The sequence below is a fragment of the Mya arenaria genome, chromosome 12 (assembly GCF_026914265.1).
Source record: "Mya arenaria isolate MELC-2E11 chromosome 12, ASM2691426v1".
NCBI classification, from domain to species: Eukaryota; Metazoa; Mollusca; class Bivalvia; order Myida; family Myidae; genus Mya; species Mya arenaria.
This window is the reverse complement of record NC_069133.1, coordinates 11,844,270-11,862,048: the sequence shown is the minus strand read 5'-3', so window position 1 is coordinate 11,862,048 and position 17,779 is coordinate 11,844,270. Positions and strand designations below refer to the sequence as shown.

The following is a 17,779-nucleotide window of genomic DNA, read 5'->3' as shown; positions in this document are numbered from 1 at the left end:
AAAGTGACCTACATAAAAAGAAAACAAACAAAACAACCTACCAATGTAAACAATCCAGCATTAATACATTCGTACATGTACAGTCTGACCTGAAACTGTCACAGTGGTTGGCAAGTTTCTCCAATAATCCAAAACCAATTTACTTGCGGTTGCATCATCACACAGTGACATTTTGTAGCTCTAAGAGAACTCTATATAATATATTATTAATCCTCAATATATCAATATATTCCATAGCAGGTTTTACCATTGAATAACATAGCAGGTGACCTTCACTAACTACATTGTAAACAACATGTATTAGCAAGTATCAGACTATCATACACTTACTAATATATACCCAATAACATTTATCAGATAGTATATCTGGTACTAATCAATACCCACTTCCTGCTGGACCAATATTAGTTATAAGGTTACTGATGGATTACATATTATGTGACTTTGGTCAAATTGTTAATGATAGATTAATTGAAAATGGAAGCTACATGCAACCTTCACACTGGCCTTGCCATACCTGTTCTCAAAAAATGTAAATATAAGAGCAGTTTCAAGGACAAGCCTGACGCACAACTTCTTATCATTTGTTTAATTATTTCCAAACTAACAAAGGAAATATAATCTTAATATTGTTTATATGGTAAGTATGCTTTTCCCTTAAAAAATGATGCTTAAATTAATGAAATATTAACAAAATGTCAAGGATTGTGCCATAATGTTTGAGAAAATTTTGCCAGGATTCAAGTGTCATCAGTTTTTAACCTTACCTTTCCCTCTCAGACTTCAAAATCTCTAGATTTAATCTGTTGGTCAAGACCAATCATCCCACCAAGTTTGAGGTCTCTGGGCCCAAGCATTCTACTGTTAGTCATTGATCAGAAACAAATTTTCAACTCAAGAGGTTCATTAACTTGATCTTTGACAACCTGACCTAAGAAAATAGGGGTCATCTACTGGTTATGATTAACCTGCCTACAAACTTAGAGGTCACAGGGACCGAGCATTCTTTAATTATTGATCGGAAACAGATTATCAGCCCAAGATCACCTTCACCTTTCACCAACTGACCTTTAATCATTAGGGTTCAACTGCTGGTCATGAATAACCTGCGTGTACCAAGTTTGAGATAACGGGGTCTAACGTTCTCAGTTATTGATAAGAGACAGATTATCAGCTCAATGTCACCACAACCTTAACCTTTGACCTACTTCCATAAAAAATCATAGGGTTTAATCTGCTAATCATAACAAACCTGTCTTCCAAGTTTGAGGTCCCTGTGCCTAAGCATTCACAAGTTATTGATCGGAAAGGAATTTTCAGCTCAAGGTCACTGGCCTTTGACCCACTGACATAAAATCAATAAGGTTTAATCTGATAATCATGACAAACCTGCTTACAAAGTTTGAGGTCCTGTGCCTAAGCATTCATAAGTAATTGATCAGAAAGGAATTTGCAGCTCTAGGTCACCACAGCCTTTACCTTTGACCCACTGATACCAAACTATTAGGGTTCATCTGCTAATCATGATCAAACTGCCTACAAAGCTGAGTTTCCTTGACCCAATTGTCCTTCAATTATTGATCAGATTTTTTAATAGCTCAATGTCACCAGGACCTCAACCTTTGTCCCACTGATCCCAAAATATATGGGGGGCACCTGTTCAGCCCCATTAGGTTGTTTAGTCTTGATGACAGGCCTATTGCTGAACGTGAGTATGTTTTCACCCAACATAAAGCGGGGACGCAACGTAAAGCGGAGAATGATCACTTCCTGGTCGTCATGCTTAGGCCTAAAAAAGTACATTTTGTTCGGGTTACCTGACCCTACCTACGGAATAGGCCCCAACCCTTCCGTTTTTATAGTCAGTTAAGACAGAAGATTACTTTAACACCATTATCCAATGATGAAAATGACATTCTTACATACCAGACGTGTGTTTTCGGTCATGTGACCAGTGCTAGAAAAACCCGTCTTACCCCCCATGTAAGATGAGTCACGCGCAACAACGCGTCACTTCTGATTTCTTTTTTTGTATGGTTTATGAAAAGTAAATTATGCCATTTCAATAAAGCACAATCAAATATATAAGTATGCAAAGCTTTTGAATAAAATTGACAATAAATATTAGTAAAAACGTGATTTTTAGAGGAACTATTTGACGTCAATAGTGATTTAAAATTACTGCGCTTTATGACGTCAGTGAACAACGTCGCATGCGCTTTTTGGTGAAATGTACAAGTGCGTTTTCTACGTCAATTTTTCCATAAATTGATAATTTTAGATATGCAAAAAAATATCAATCATGTGTTTCCGGTACGGATCGAAAATTCTGACCCTCTGCGTGGCAGGCTTGCATGTATTCTTATATAAAGCCTTATAAAAAATAAATAAAAAAAGCCTACCTACGTATACCCAACCTATTTTTGAAAAGGATGTAACCCTAAGTTAACCAAACATTTTTTTTTTGGGCCTTATGCAGTCAATGCGAATGTCCGTCGGACAGTCGGACATGTCAGATACATTTCCATTTTGACCGAGGAAACTTTTGTTTTGGTCGGGGATAAACCGGGGAAAGCTGCGGAAATGAGCTGTGTTTTTACCTTCCAGGTGGCTCTACAGTGCCAGGTGAATGTGGTGGTTTTGTCTTCACGCCAAAAATAGCGGGAAATTGGCCTTACCTGGGGTGCGGGGGCATTTGACAGCGATTTTACCAGCAGGCCATCGCCCCACGGCGGGGATTTTACCTGTGCTTGGCTGGACCGAAAGTCAAAGGCGCCGCTATTCCCCGAACCTTGGGGGTTGGGGCGTAGTTACAATTGACTGGTGCATAAGTATACTCTACTTCAGAATTTGGCGGTAAATAGATGTATCATGTTAGTGTTTCACAAGAAATCGACAGGTTTTACAGTCTTTAAAATAATTGAATTATTGTGACAGTTCGCTCATTTAATCCTATATAAATATATGAATGACAGTTAACTAAGATTTTACCACTGTTTAAGATATCTTTAGGTTTCCAGGATGTAAACAAACGCGCTTTTTCTCTTTCCTTCCCACACGTGTAAACAACGTAAACACTAATGATCATAACATTATTCGCTCAAAAGATCATAATGTTTATAAACTGTTGTCTGCAGCTTGAACTCTTAGAAGAGGAGGTTACAAACGACGTTCATGGCTGCTTACAGTGTTGACAATGTTGCGGAAAATCAACTCCAACATTCAGGCATATGAAGATTTCAATACTTTGATTCAAGCATTCTTGCTTTTGCTAATGTTTTAGCCAACCATATGGTGATTTCACTGAAAGATTAGTTCTGGGCGATGAAAAATAGCCTGTACAGTGGTTCAAGAATGTCAAGCTCAATGTTTGAGCTCACCATTTATAATTATTTTGTTGTGACAGACTGTCATTGAGTGATGTTAAAAAAGACTAATGCTTTAGATAACCATATACGTTTTAACAGCATTTAAAAGCCCAAATTTATGATAACTGCCACTCGGAAGAAAATTATTATCACTTAATTGTGATGAGAGCGGGTTTGTTTGCTTGTCTGTATGGGAAGTGTTTTAAAGTACTATGGGAAGGATCTATGCATTATTTGATCAGTCAGTTGTAACCACGGTCCCCCCAGGTCTGGGGATAGTCTGGAAATTGGCCGTGTTTTAACTTTCAAGGTAGCTCCGCAGTGCCAAGTGAATGTGTTATGCACCAGTCAGTTGTATCCACAGCCCCACCAGGTCAGGTGGTATACTGGAAATGGGCCATGTTTTTACTTCTATGTGGCCCCGCAGTGCCGGAGGAATGCAGTGGTTTTGTCTGCGCCATAAAAGGTGGAATTTGGCCTATCCTAGGGTCATAGGGGTGCGGGGCGGGGATTTCACTGAAGTTAATGATAAAGATAGTTTATATTGAAAGTAACACTATATAATCAACATGTTTATACAAAATATGTATATACATTGAAATAACTTACTCTCGTAATAATATAAAGGTAAAGGATTTTGTTGGTTAAAAGTTTTAAATAAACAAATGTAAATGTTACAGATGGGGTCAAGTGCAAACATGCTGATTGATTTTAATTTTATTATTAGTCCTCAAATATCGGCAAATGGTAAATATAGACTTCTATGAAATCATATACAAAGTTATAAATGACATTGCCTTGCAAATGCTGCTGGACTATCTGAGCCCATGGATGAAAGGGTCTTTGCAAAGATTTATAAGCTATTCGAAATGGGCCGTGTTTTTATCTTCCAGGTGGCCCTGCAGTGCCAGGGTGAATGCCGTGGTTTTGTCTTCGCGCTAAACATAGTGGCGAATGGGCCTTACCTAGCGTCCCCAGGGTTGGGGGCATTTGGCGGGGATTTTACCATCAGTTCATCCCCACAGGACGGGGATTTGCACCCAGGGTTGGCTGGACCGAAAGTCAGTCCCCGCTATTCCCCGGACCTGGGGGGCGGCGTGGTTACAATTGTCTGATGCATAACATACACTGGGAGTGTGAAGAAACACCTAAAGGAGAATGTCAGGACACTTTGTCTGCCTGGCATAAGTGTGGCCAACAAAAGTTTTTTCTGAACAGCAGAAACATTCGAAACCACCTTCTAAGGGCTAGAAAGAACATGGACCAGTCGCCTAATGATCTGGAGAATGTAGAAACATATGCTAGAAAGAAACTGGAAATGAAATTTGTCAAACAAAGGACAATATATCGATAATAACAAATTTACAAAGAAAATGATAGAATGGAAGGTATAAATAAAAGGTTACAGCTTTGACAGGAATTTTATGTTGATGTCGGTAGTAATCATGTTGGCAGTGAAAATTAGTTTTCCTACCAATTATGTAATGTACTATCTGCATTGATGATTCACCAGACAAGAAACTGTGAAGCTCGATGAAGTGGATGAAGAGGAAAATAACAACAAAGGAATGGAATTAAACAATATAATTCAAATAGAAGTATTCACACTAGCTTCGTTGTTCAGATGTCCTTGCTACCTTACATGTATGGTATCGTAATCACATATTGTGAGAGGTAAAATGTATTATTAGCCGGATATTTTCCCAACTTCACTCATATGAGGAGCAGGCTCAACAACATTTCTTTGTACACCTTCTATTCATGTTTCAAATTATTGCTTCAACTGTTTGTGATTGTATACTGTTCCCCACATTTAGAATAAGAAAAAACAAATTTTGAATTTTATAGAAAACAATTTTGGGTAACAGTTTTTTCTATGATCTTCTTTTCATTTGTAATTGATAATGATACATTGGTATGCTTGATTATGCTTCATATCATTTGATACTTTTCAGAAATATTCTGTTTTATAATGATTTGTTTTAAAACCAACATACATACATAATATTGTATTTTCAGATAAATGTTTAACTACTGAGAAATAGCAGCCATCATTTCATTTCACATACATGATACATATTTCTCTTGAATTGTTATTTTTTTGTTTAATAAAGTTAAAATTTCAGAAGCATCAGAAATTCATGTTTCTGATACAAACATAGCAAATGAAGTATCTGCTACATAAGTATGGAAATAAGGTGACCAGGATGGACATTTAACTTGACTATAAAAAAATCTCTAGTTTAAATCCAGATTCTGTTAATATTTCCATTGTCTTTATTTTTCAGAGGTTTTAATCCATACTGACATAGCAATTCAAATTAAAAAGATAAATGTAATAATTGACACTTTTATTGGAACATATTTTTACATATACCGGTATATAAATATATATATAAATCATTCTTCAGGTTTATTGATTTTCTTTAGGAATTAAATCATGCAGAAAGAGTCTTTTTTTATTTCAAAGTATTTCACACAAATAATCAAGTGTTTCTAATGTTCTTTCAGGAGGAGCTATAGCCATGCCCTGGAAGTCCTGATGCTTTCTGGTATCCTGAAACACAAACAAAAGAAGATATAAAGAAAAATACTACAAATTTCCATTAGTTTGGCAGTTTTGGTCCATTCATGTATACTTAAGTATATACTGTCCATTTTGGTTGTTTTTGCATTGCAACATGTAAAATAAAATCTCAATGAGATTTATGTCTAATTTGTTAATGAAAATGTTCTTGAAAAGCACTGTAATTTCTCTATCAAAAAACATTTTTGCTAATTTTTGTTCAAAACTAAATTTTTAATATATATGCCAATCATGATGTACAATACCTGACTGAAACTATTTTCTGTAATTCAGAAAGTCAACGTCTGCAACTTGCCAATGTGCTCTTATCTGACAATATCATCCGTGAGTTGGAACAAACATTCTGTAAATATAGAGCAGAACATGACTTGCATGTGGCTATATTCCATGCTTGGAAGATAACAACTTTTGTAACTGATCACTTCAAGGTTATTATGCTCATTTATTTTTTGACTGACACTCTTTAAAATGCAAACATTTCTTTTACAAATACATGGATGAATAGTATAAACCTTTGGCCATACTGTAGACGAATGAGCCATTACAGAATGCGATAAGGGCCCTGAATGATTACACATTAATGACTAAGGAAGCACTCAAAAGACATGTCAAAAGTCAAATGAAATGTCAATAATTATTAAAGCTAGTAATATTAATTTTGATAATAGAATCTTTATGGAACATAAATAAAGAAAAAGTTAATGATGCATTAAGGTATTATCAAACAATCAGGTCTTTTTAAAAAGCCAATTGCAATGCTTTAAGGATGAGAGCCATGGTTGCTATAGAAACATAAGAATAGTTAAAGTATTAAATCTTCAAAAATTGTAACAATTATCTCCAACGCCCAAAGTTGCACAATGTCACTTGCACATCTGCATACTATTTTTTCAAACAGCAACCTAGCAGCCATTTAACATACCTGAGTAAACTAGTTTCTGCACTGCTGAGTCTCCAACTATTTCCCAATACTCAGAACATGACATTGTTGGTGACATCATGAAGTATGATATTGTATAACATCTAGCCATTTCTCATTACTAGGAACTATACAATCTGTAATAAAATCAATTAAATCAAATATTGCACTTAAATATATCACCATTCAGAACATAAAAGTAAGAAAAATACAGAAAAATAGTATTATTGACCGGCTAATGATCATCACTCAGAACGTAAAATTCATAAATAACAAAAAAACATCATTAATGACTGGCTTTTGTTTATAACTCAGAAAGTTAAAGTAAAAAACAACAAAAAATAGTAATATTCATTATTGACTGGCTAATGATCATCACTCAGAACGTAAAAGTCAGAAACAACAAAAAATAGTAATATCGACTGGCTAATGATCATCACTCAGAACGTAAAAGTCAAAAACGACAAAAATTAGTAATATCGACTGGCTAATGATCATCACTCAGAACGTAAAAGTCAGAAACGACAAAAAATAGTAATATCGACTGGCCAATGATCATCACTCAGAACGTAAAAGTCAGAAACGACAAAAAATAGTAATATCGACTGGCTATTGATCATCACTCAGAACGTAAAAGTCAAAAAACGACAAAATATAGTAATATTAACCAGCTATTGATCATCATTCAGAACGTTAAAGTCAAAAACGACAAAAAATAGTAATATTAATTGGCTAATGATCATCACTCAGAACGAGAAAGTCAAAAACGACAAAAAATAGTAATATTAACTGGCTATTGATCATCACTCAGAATTTAAAAGTCAAAAACGACAAAAAATAGTAATATCGACCGGCTATTGATCATCACTCAGAACGTAAAAGTAGGAAAAGACAGAAAAATAGTAATATTGACCGGCTAATGATCATCACTCAGAACGTAAAAGAAGGAAACGACAGAAAAATAGTAATATCGACTGCTATTGATCATCACTCAAAACATAAAAGAAGGAAACGACAGAAAAATAGTAATATTAACTGGCTATTGATCATCACTTAGAATGTAAAAGTAGGAAACGACAGAAAAATAGTAATATTAACTAGCTATTGATCATCACTCATAACGTAAAAGAAGGAAACGACAGAAAAATAGTAATATTAACTAGCTATTGATCATCACTTAGAACGTAAAAGTAGGAAAAGACAGAAAAATAGTGATATCCACTATCCACTCAGAACGTAAAAGTCACTAACGACAAAAAATACAATTATTGACTAGCGATTGATCATCACTTAGACTGTAGACAAAAAATAGTATAACAGGTGGTAAATTGACTTTTGATCATCACTCAGAACTAAAAAATAGCTACAGTATTTAATTTAAAAGTCTAGTAATTTCCAATACTTGGTAACCTTGCTGACAAGTTAAAAAACAAAACATGTAATCCAGTTACTCAGTATCTTATTTGTTAAACTTACCTGATACATAAAAGATTTTCTTGCACATCCAAGGAATGAAAAGAAACATTTTTCGTACATGTTTAGATTTATGGTGGCAGACAACAATTTAAATTGTATTTCCATCTGTATGATCTTTGCTTGTGTCGATTCGGTATTGGTCATTCGGAGCTCCTCGGCCATTTTATCGAAAACAACGAGGTTGTTTTTGAAAAAAATGGCCGAGGAGTTCCGAATGGGGGCTACCAGACAAATCGGCCCCTTACCAAATCGGCCCCTAGCTCAAACGGTTGCCTTTTCGGCCCCTTACCAAATCGTCCCCATCACGTAGACGTTTCGGCCCCAGATTACCGAGACGTTTCGGCCCTTATTTTTATTTTATTTTTTTTATTTCTAAATATTAGTAAAAAAACATGTAATTTCATTTTTTTTATTTTAATAAAAGACAAAGCTATACTGTATACATGCATTGCATACAAAGGTATGGATAAAAATAGATTTAAAGAAAATATCTGTACACTTGAAAAGATTTATTCACGAGAATCTCGGAGATATTTTTATAAAACGAAATAGAGTTGAAGAAGAAATGTTTAAACTTATTTTTTTTAAATAATCTTTAAATGTTATACATAACTATGTTGCTAATAATATGTATAATGACATGTCCATTGTCTAACATCAGTCTTGACCAAACACCTATCGGCCGCCGTAGATGGCACCAACATTTTTCAGGAACTCTTCGCAGGTGACCTCATGCGAATCGTATGAGTCCCACTCATCCATGATCCTGGCGTCGATGTCTCTGTAGCGCTCTCGACGCTGACGGCCAAGGACTGCCTCCGACACCAGTTGATGTTTTACCTTCACCATTTTGGATTCCCTCAGCAGCAGACTCAGCAAAACGTAAAACTGCAGGGTTGACCGACCGGCAGAAAACTTCCTGAGACGACCTACAATGTTTTTCTTTATATTCAAGATAAAAAATAAAATAAAATTAAGGGGCCGAAATGTCTCTGTTGAAAATCACTAAGGGGCCGAAACATCTCGAGTCATTTTAATTAAGGGGACGAAATGGCAGGGCCGAAACGTCTTAGGGGCCGATTTGGTAGTAGGCCGATTTGGTAAGGGGCCGATTTGTCTTGATCCCCGAATGGGTATTGGTATGATCTTTAGCGCTAACCATGTAACAACTCGGCCATCTCCGGCAAACTTCGAGATAGACCGAGGTGTTCCGATGTGTGTACAATGACTAAAATACGAAAACAGGTTATTTTCGCGAAAATAAGATTTTTTCCTTAAATACGAAAATTATGTGTAATCACAAGTTTATAAGATAAAGGAAAACAAGTCTGACAGATTAATAGAAATATTATTCAAGATATAGGCAGTACAGGTTACAGAACATTTAGCAACAAAACATTTAGCAAGCAAACAGTAAATAACACACAAATTGATATCAATCAACATTGATAAACATAACTGAAGCCAGCAAAACTAAATGTGAAAAAAAATAATATCATGCGACAAACATATCATAACATACAAACATAAACATGCTAAGTCACATATATATAAACACAAAATATAATTCGCACAAACACAATCTAAATCAAACATGTAATGATTTTATAATATTAATCATAACACAATTAATGTATAAATCACATAATAAAAAATAAAATTTAAACCTGAATTTATGAAGAAAAAAGAAAAGGGATGGTATGGAGGGAAAATTTTATATTTTTCTCCAATTAACGATGCGATCCGCTTTTAAACCAAATACAGAATGAAGATAAGTAAAGAAAAAAAACACGAAGAAAATTTGAGTTCGCGCTAAACATAAAAACAACAATATTAACCAATCAAAACTTGTTACTCTACGAAGAAAGTAGTTCCAAAATAAAAATAAAGAAAAACTAAACAAATCGGCGAAGAAACAACGGTAACGTTCATCCACATAATTCAAGATATTTTAGAGCCAACATAAACTAAATGAGGCTTATTTTCGCGAAAATAGGATTTTAGATAAAAGTTAGTTATGAAAAAGATTTCTTTGTTATTAAAAAAATAAATATATATTACTGTATGCTGATATTTTAATAATATTTTTTTCAGTTTTTTTTTAAGTGGCGACAATAGGAGTGTTAGTGTATGAGCGAAAATAGGCAAAAAAATAGGTATTAAAGAGTTATGACATTTATTATTTTGTTTTACATTTAAAATATAAGAAAGTTGAGCTGGAGATGAATAGAAAAATGAATAATTTTATTAGGGTGCGTTTGTTTTTGAGGTGGGGGGATGCGGGGGGTCAATTTTATTAAATAAGGCATAAGAAAGCGTTTAGATCAATGAAATAAAATTTTGAAAATAATACAATATATTAAGGATTTGTTACTTTTTAACACTGAACTTGATGGCTTTCTTCAATATTTTAAATACACATCACAGTGAGCATTCTTGCTGTTCTCACGGTTGCGGTTTGCGTCCATAATGATCCATCCAGATTTTTTAAGATGGTTGGCGCATTTATGAAACGTTTAATAACTTACTGTGCATATGTAATTCATGGTCGGTTTAACTTTTAAAAATATTTACAAGAATTATTAGTGGTTGCTAAACGGACCAATAAAGCGTTTTTACTTTTCATCTTCAATATGTGAGGGAAGCTAGACTGGTACCCTCATTCTCTTTTCTCCAAAAAGAGACGTTAGATTTTCACCAAAAAGTAACATAGGGTACCAGTCTAAGGAAAACTGTGAATAACCTATTTTCGTATTTTAGTCATACCACAGCAGTCGATGGTTTAACCTCACAATGCTGATTAAATGTCACAGCAGTTACTTCCCTTCCTTGTCACAATTATTAAAGGCCATCCCATAGTCCAAAAGTCGTTTGAAAGACCAATATATAAAATGTTTATAATAATATAATAATCCTTTTTTTTATTTAGTTTTGTGGTTCAATATATAGCAATCATAATACATATATCCGTTGGAATATGCATAGCTAGAATTAGGAGTTGAGCATTTTTTACGAAAAGATTTTATTGGATTTCTAATTAAAAAGCATTTGCATTTTTATGGAAATGGGAAATGTCTTTATACAACATGAACTGTGTCAAAATAATCAGTACTATTCAATCAACAACATATTGAGTCTTTGTGTTGATTGCAGCTATTTTAAGACAGATATTTGCATTTTGTAACAAGGAAATGATTTTTCATCCACTATTTTTGCATTATTTTAATGATTTTCTGTCTTAGTTATAAAGATAGCATCAAGAACTCACAAGACAATGTTCATGAGGTAGTTCAAGGCATTTAACTCGAAAACAGTTATATTATCGACAATTTTTTTCCAAAAAAAAAGAATGCAAATGCAAAAAAGAATAATCTGAAAATAATATTTCGTAAAATTTGTTCAAATCCTTATAACCCAAAACCTTGTGGCAAAGGATATATGTTTTACTCCCTAAACCGTTTGTTCCTTAAAACTAAATAAAACATGAACTTTTGAAACGTTTTAATTTTTGGCCTCCCCCACCCACGTTTGCACAGTGGAAGGCCCTTAAGTGTAATACAATCAGAACATCAACGTGCTTTTGTTTCAAATAAAGCAACCATGAAAGTGTTTAAAGTAGACTTCAAATCATGAATGGGCTTGCCGTAAGAAATCTCAATATCTTTCTTATGCATTAGTTTTTTTATTAAAATCCTTCTATAACAAAATACACATGTACACCACAAGATAGCTCCATCCAAGCCTGACTCAGCTCCATTGTGGCTACAGTATCGTGCCTTTAAAGTGCAAAACAAACCAGAAAAAGGTTTGAGTCTACCATACATTGCTTAATTTATTTAATCTATGTTCAAATGTAGCCTAGTCAGTGGCAAATACATCCCCTCCTCAGAACAGCTTCATCCAAGTTCTTTAAGAGTTCAATAAATCCTTCTTTGACGCGAATGTTGCAGACTCATAGAAAAAAATGCAGCTATGCCCTTTACAGACATACCAATTTACCCTCTCTAAACTGGATGTTGCCCATTCAATGCAAAACAATGTCTAACTATTGCATTCACAGCTTCCCGAAGTGTCCCGTAAATCCAGGTGTTGTTTCAGAGCACACACAGTCACATACCATCATTTTTATATTGGCAATATCCATCAATGGCCAATAAAACCATGATTATCATTTCTAACAATTTCATTCCCAAACACCCAATTATGCCAATTAAGTAACCTTATCAAACCCGTTGCAACTTAGGTGCCCTAAAATACAATTGTGACCAATAAAAGCCAAATCTAAAGTTTCTATACTAACCCAGCGCCAATTAAGTAGCAAATAGAAATCGTCAAGTTTAAAGTTTTATTCATACTCTTGGCCCACATGGGCATGAGAGGTATCAAAAACATAAAACAGCAAAAAAAATAGAAATATGAAAATGAACAGCAAAAAAAAAAAAAACAACAAAAAAACATATCAGCATATCATGAAAAGAATTTTTAGAATAAAATTAAGGAAGATGATTCAAATAAAATTCAGCATTATTATATTTGCAAAGAGTGCTAGCTTTATCAATGTATTTTTGATCAGTACTACACAATAACTTTTTATAGTTCAAAATGTTTGGATATTTATAGAAGTTATGATTAACATATTTACGTCTTTCATAAATAAAGTGATTACAATTAAAAATATAATGAAATTCGTCTCCTAATTCTTGTCTATCACACAGTGTACAAAGCCTTTTTCCTCTTTCAATGCGATAGAAACGACCCTTTTCTATAGGTAAATTAAAATTAAGGCATCTAAATCTACAAAGATCAATGGCCAAGTTTTTTGGCAAACATTGCAGATAATTCTCCAGTTTCATTTCAATTTTATAAATCCTATAGTTTAGGAGAATCATAAACACTGCTATGCCAATTTTGTAGATATTGATCATACAATGCAGAATTCACTTTATTCTTAAAATAATTTTAAATTAGGTATACTCTGCATAATCCAATACTCTGAACATCCAATGTTATCTAGACTATTTTTAATTTTGACAATCCATTCACAATGTAGAATACCCTTTTCATGTAAATTATACATAGTTCGATACAAAATTGAACTAATTCTATCTTGATTACCATTGACTAATGTACTCCAAAAATTCAACATACTGGAATAAACTTTGTTTTCAATAGGACAAGCTCCCAACTCACCCAACACCATAAAGGTGGGAGTTGACATTTTTAATTTTAACATATATTTGTAAAATTTGAGTTGAAATTGAGATATAATAGCAATATTCTCATATCCCCAAACCTCAGACCCATATAATAAAATAGGACTTAACATACTATCAAATAACTGTAGTTGAATATCAACAGGTAAACAAAGTTTCTTAACTTTAGTCATAACACTAAACATAGCTTTACGTGCTTGATCAGTCAAATGTTTCTTAGTTTTGCCAAACTTACCATTATAATGGAACTTTACACCAAGATAACTAAAATCATCTACTGCCTCTAATAGAGCATTGTTAAAGTAGAAAACAGGCTTATTTCTCAATTTACCTCGTGAAAAAATTCAACTTTAGTCTTATCAGTATTAACATGCAAAGGAAAGGAAGTTAAGACCTTCACACTGACTAGACATATACGAGACTAAATCATTCAGAAATATAGAAAACAATATTGGGGAAAGATTTCCCCTTGCCGGACACCTATGACACTACAAAATGTATCAGATAAAACATTATTAACTTTAACACATGACTTAGCTTTTGCATAAATATTGTATATTACTCTTAGAACATTACCATCAATATAACGGCTTAACAATTTCCTCCAAAGTGCAGTTTTATCGATGCTATCAAAAGCTTTTCTATAATCAACAAAAGCACAGTACAATCTCTTACGTTTAGCCAAATAAAAATCAATCAACATTTTCATGGAAAAATATGATCAATAGTACTAAGATTTTTCAATTTCTGAGCTATACAATCATGGTAATCTTTAAATTTAGAATTCAAAACCTTTTTATAAGCTTTAATATGATTTTTCAAGCTTAGAAAATTATTATGTGAGCGAAAACGTCTATATTTTTGTTTTGATTCAATATCAAACATGGCTTAGTCTAAAACTATTTTGTTTCTTTTTAACTTTGAACAATTTACATTTATCAGCTGCATCAGTAAGTATTTTTCCTGTTTTTACAGTGATATCATTAATCAAATCTGATGTACAAGGACCGTCTACTTGAATCCTAACAATAAACAAAGACAGTTGTTCAACACTTTCTTGATCTATACAATTTATAAAATCATTAAAACTATCAGGATTCCAAGTAGGTTTGACATTATTGGCGTCATCGCTAATATCATTGGAAATATATTCAACAACAGGTAATGGAGCCGCCCCAACAGTTATGTAAACAGGATTATGGACATCTGACAATGAAGGATCAAAAGACAAAATTGCGAAATTTCTAATACAAGGAAACAGTTCTGGAGATAATACAACATAATCAACAACACTTGCATTTTTACAGGTAAAATTACCAATAAAGGCATCTTTAAACAATTTGCCATTGGCAATATGCACATCAAGTGATTTACATAGATCAATAAATCTACGACCATATTTATTACAAGTATAATCTTCAGAATATCTTTCTGAAGGAAAACCTAGAACATCAAGATTATTCTTATTCAATAGTATTTCAGTTTCAATATCAAGTTACTCATCCGAAATATGTTGATCAACAGAAATAAAATCAGACAATAAACCAGAACGAGCATTGAAATCTTCTATCATACAGACTAAAAGACCTTCAGATCGAAAATCAACAATATCAGATTCAATTTGATCAAATATTTCAATACTTGAATAAGGTGAACCCTCAGGAGGGATGTAAATTGCTTCAAACACACATTTAGCATCAAGAATAGATTCATCAATTTGAAACCAAATACAGTTTTCATTTTAATTTTCAAAAAAGCTAATTATACTCCAATGCCTATTACATACCAATACCCCACACCACCAGATTTTTTTAACAAACTGTTTTCTATTAATTCCAAAGAATTTGTAACCTTGTACATCAATATTATCAAACTCATCTAATTTTGTTTCATTCAAGCAAATAATGTCATACTTCTTAATAAAATCATCAAAGTCTGGATATTTTAGTTTAGAAGAAAGACCACATACATTCAGACTAACAATTTTTAACTTATTTACATTAACTGAACAATAAGAATGATCAGAATGTTGTTGATCATTGAAAAGGTTGTTTTCATAACAACACACATGGTCCAAATTTCATTGCTGTTATTTCAGGAATAAGAAAGTAGATCAAAAGGAGAAGGTCATCCAAGCACAACATTGATATTTGTTTTCTAAACTGTACACATGGTCCAAATGTCATTGCAGAAACTTCAAAATTAAGAAAGTATGTCAAAAGTTCACAGTCCATGTCATCCAATGACAAGATTGATATTTGTTTTCAGAACTGTACACATGGTCCAAATGTCATTGCTGTAGCTTCAAAAAAAAAGTACGTCAAAAGGGGTGGGGCCAGCTTTGACCCCGGGGAAATAATTATAACACCCTTTGTAATAATAACATCAGATGATGCTACGTAACAAATATCGAAGATATTGGCGATGTGGTTCGAGAAAATTAGGTTTTCAAAGATTTACCTTTTTAAGAAAGACAATGGGAACCGCGGCGGTGCAAATTTTGACCCCAGGGGTACGATTTGAACAAACTTGATAAAGAACTATTATATGATGCTACACACGAATTATCAAGGGTCTGGACATAGCAGTTTAGTCCAAGAAGATTTTCAAAGGTTTCCCTGTATAAATATGTAAGAGCTTGTGACCCCCGATGCGGGGCAAGTTTTTATCACAGGGGCATAATTTGAACATACTTGTCAAGGGACCACTAGACAATGTAACACATCAACTATCTAACCTGTGGGCCAATTTTTGTCGAGATATGTTTTTCCTTACGTTTGTCATGGCAACCAGAGTTATGCATTGAAATATTTTCTTTGAACAATTTAGAAAGGACACAGGACCAGGTGAAGTCTAATCTCGATTTGCTAGAAGTTTTAGGAGGAGATTGCGTTTGAAGCAATTGTTGACGGACGGACGCCGGACGGACGGATGCCGGTCGTCGTCAGACGGACTCCAGATGGACGGGCGCCATACATCGTCTGACGGAAGCCGGACGGCGAACGTTTGGAAAAGCTTACAATGAGCGATACGTGCTTAGGTAAGCTTAAAACAACCATCGCCAGAATAATGGTTCATGTGGACTTGTAATTATGTGTGACAATGAAGGGAACTATTTGCAAAAAGTGTTGTGAGACTTCAAAACATTACTTCATGGGAATCTAAGGGGGTGAGACTAGTAAGAACAACAACATACTAGATGAAGTATATAAAAAGCCGAACAAACAGAGCGACGTCATAAAACGATAATTTCCTTTGAAAAGCGCATAGTATGCGATTTTGCCAAAAAATGTCAACGGAATAATAATTCGAAAAGCAAGCAATTGAGGTAGAGCTCTATGTCAGAGCACATTTTTCTGTACTTCTCTATTCAAAACCACGTGCTCCATTAGTAACACGCTGACTTATTACACCGTCTGATACTGTTATGGGATGCGGCGCCTGAGCCTACGATTCAGACGACTTTGAACCTTTGAATTTTTCTTAGAAATTACCTAAATTCTAGCCATTTTCATTCATCAGAGGTGTGTGATAAATCTATGTTGTACGCATATCATAATCGCTCTGGTATACGGGAATTGATTCTAGTTTTACGTGGAGGGAAGTAACTGATCACTGCGAGAGGTTTTAAGGGGATAAGCAATTGACTGCTGCTGTTTGATTATTGTAGCACGTGACATGGAAGAAAACGCGCCAGTTTTGTTGATCGGAAAATGACTGATTAATCTCTCATTTAGATTTAGGCATTGTTCATAGAATTTTAGCCAGAAGAGTGTCAGTAAAACAAGGGGCAGCCGCAAGTTCTTCCAAAATCAGACCAAATATACTTGAGAAACATACACTATTGCCTCTATTAAAAGACTACAGAACCGAAAACACAAACTAGTTCCTTGTATCAAAGATTTTCATTACAATGAAAGATTGGCTGAACTGAAATTACCTTCTATAAGTAATATGTGAATACGAGCTGATGCTATACAAACTTTCAAACTAATTAGACAAGTGATACACACTATTTCAACTGGTCAGTCAACGACGAAGAGGTCATTGCTTCAAGTTTAAGAAGCCCAGTTTCTTCAAAAGATCTGTCAGAGATGGAACGAGCTGCAAGATTTCACCGACTGTGGAAATATCATAATTATTCCGATTATTCATTCAACCAGTGCAACAGCAAGCAACAAGGAAACTTGTAAATAGTTTCATAACTTTTGTAGTT

The 17,779-nt window shown here is 34.0% G+C and overlaps 1 protein-coding gene and 1 long non-coding RNA gene across 2 annotated transcripts in view; both read right to left on the bottom strand.

Annotated features, from left to right (window-relative positions):
* LOC128211414 (equilibrative nucleoside transporter 1-like) overlaps positions 1–291 on the bottom strand; it is a 39,523-nt gene extending 39,232 nt beyond the window's left edge. The window contains exon 1 of the mRNA XM_052916179.1: positions 42–291. The gene's annotated coding sequence lies outside the window, so the exon portion shown is untranslated. The remainder of the gene's footprint in view (positions 1–41) is intronic.
* A 5,413-nt stretch (positions 292–5,704) lies between these two features.
* On the bottom strand, positions 5,705–8,507 carry LOC128212536 (uncharacterized). Its single transcript, XR_008257474.1, has 4 exons — positions 8,351–8,507; positions 6,878–7,011; positions 6,201–6,298; positions 5,705–5,925 (listed from the first exon to the last, which is right to left on the bottom strand). It is a non-coding gene; the product is annotated as an uncharacterized LOC128212536 (long non-coding RNA).
* Positions 8,508–17,779: the final 9,272 nt, after the last annotated feature.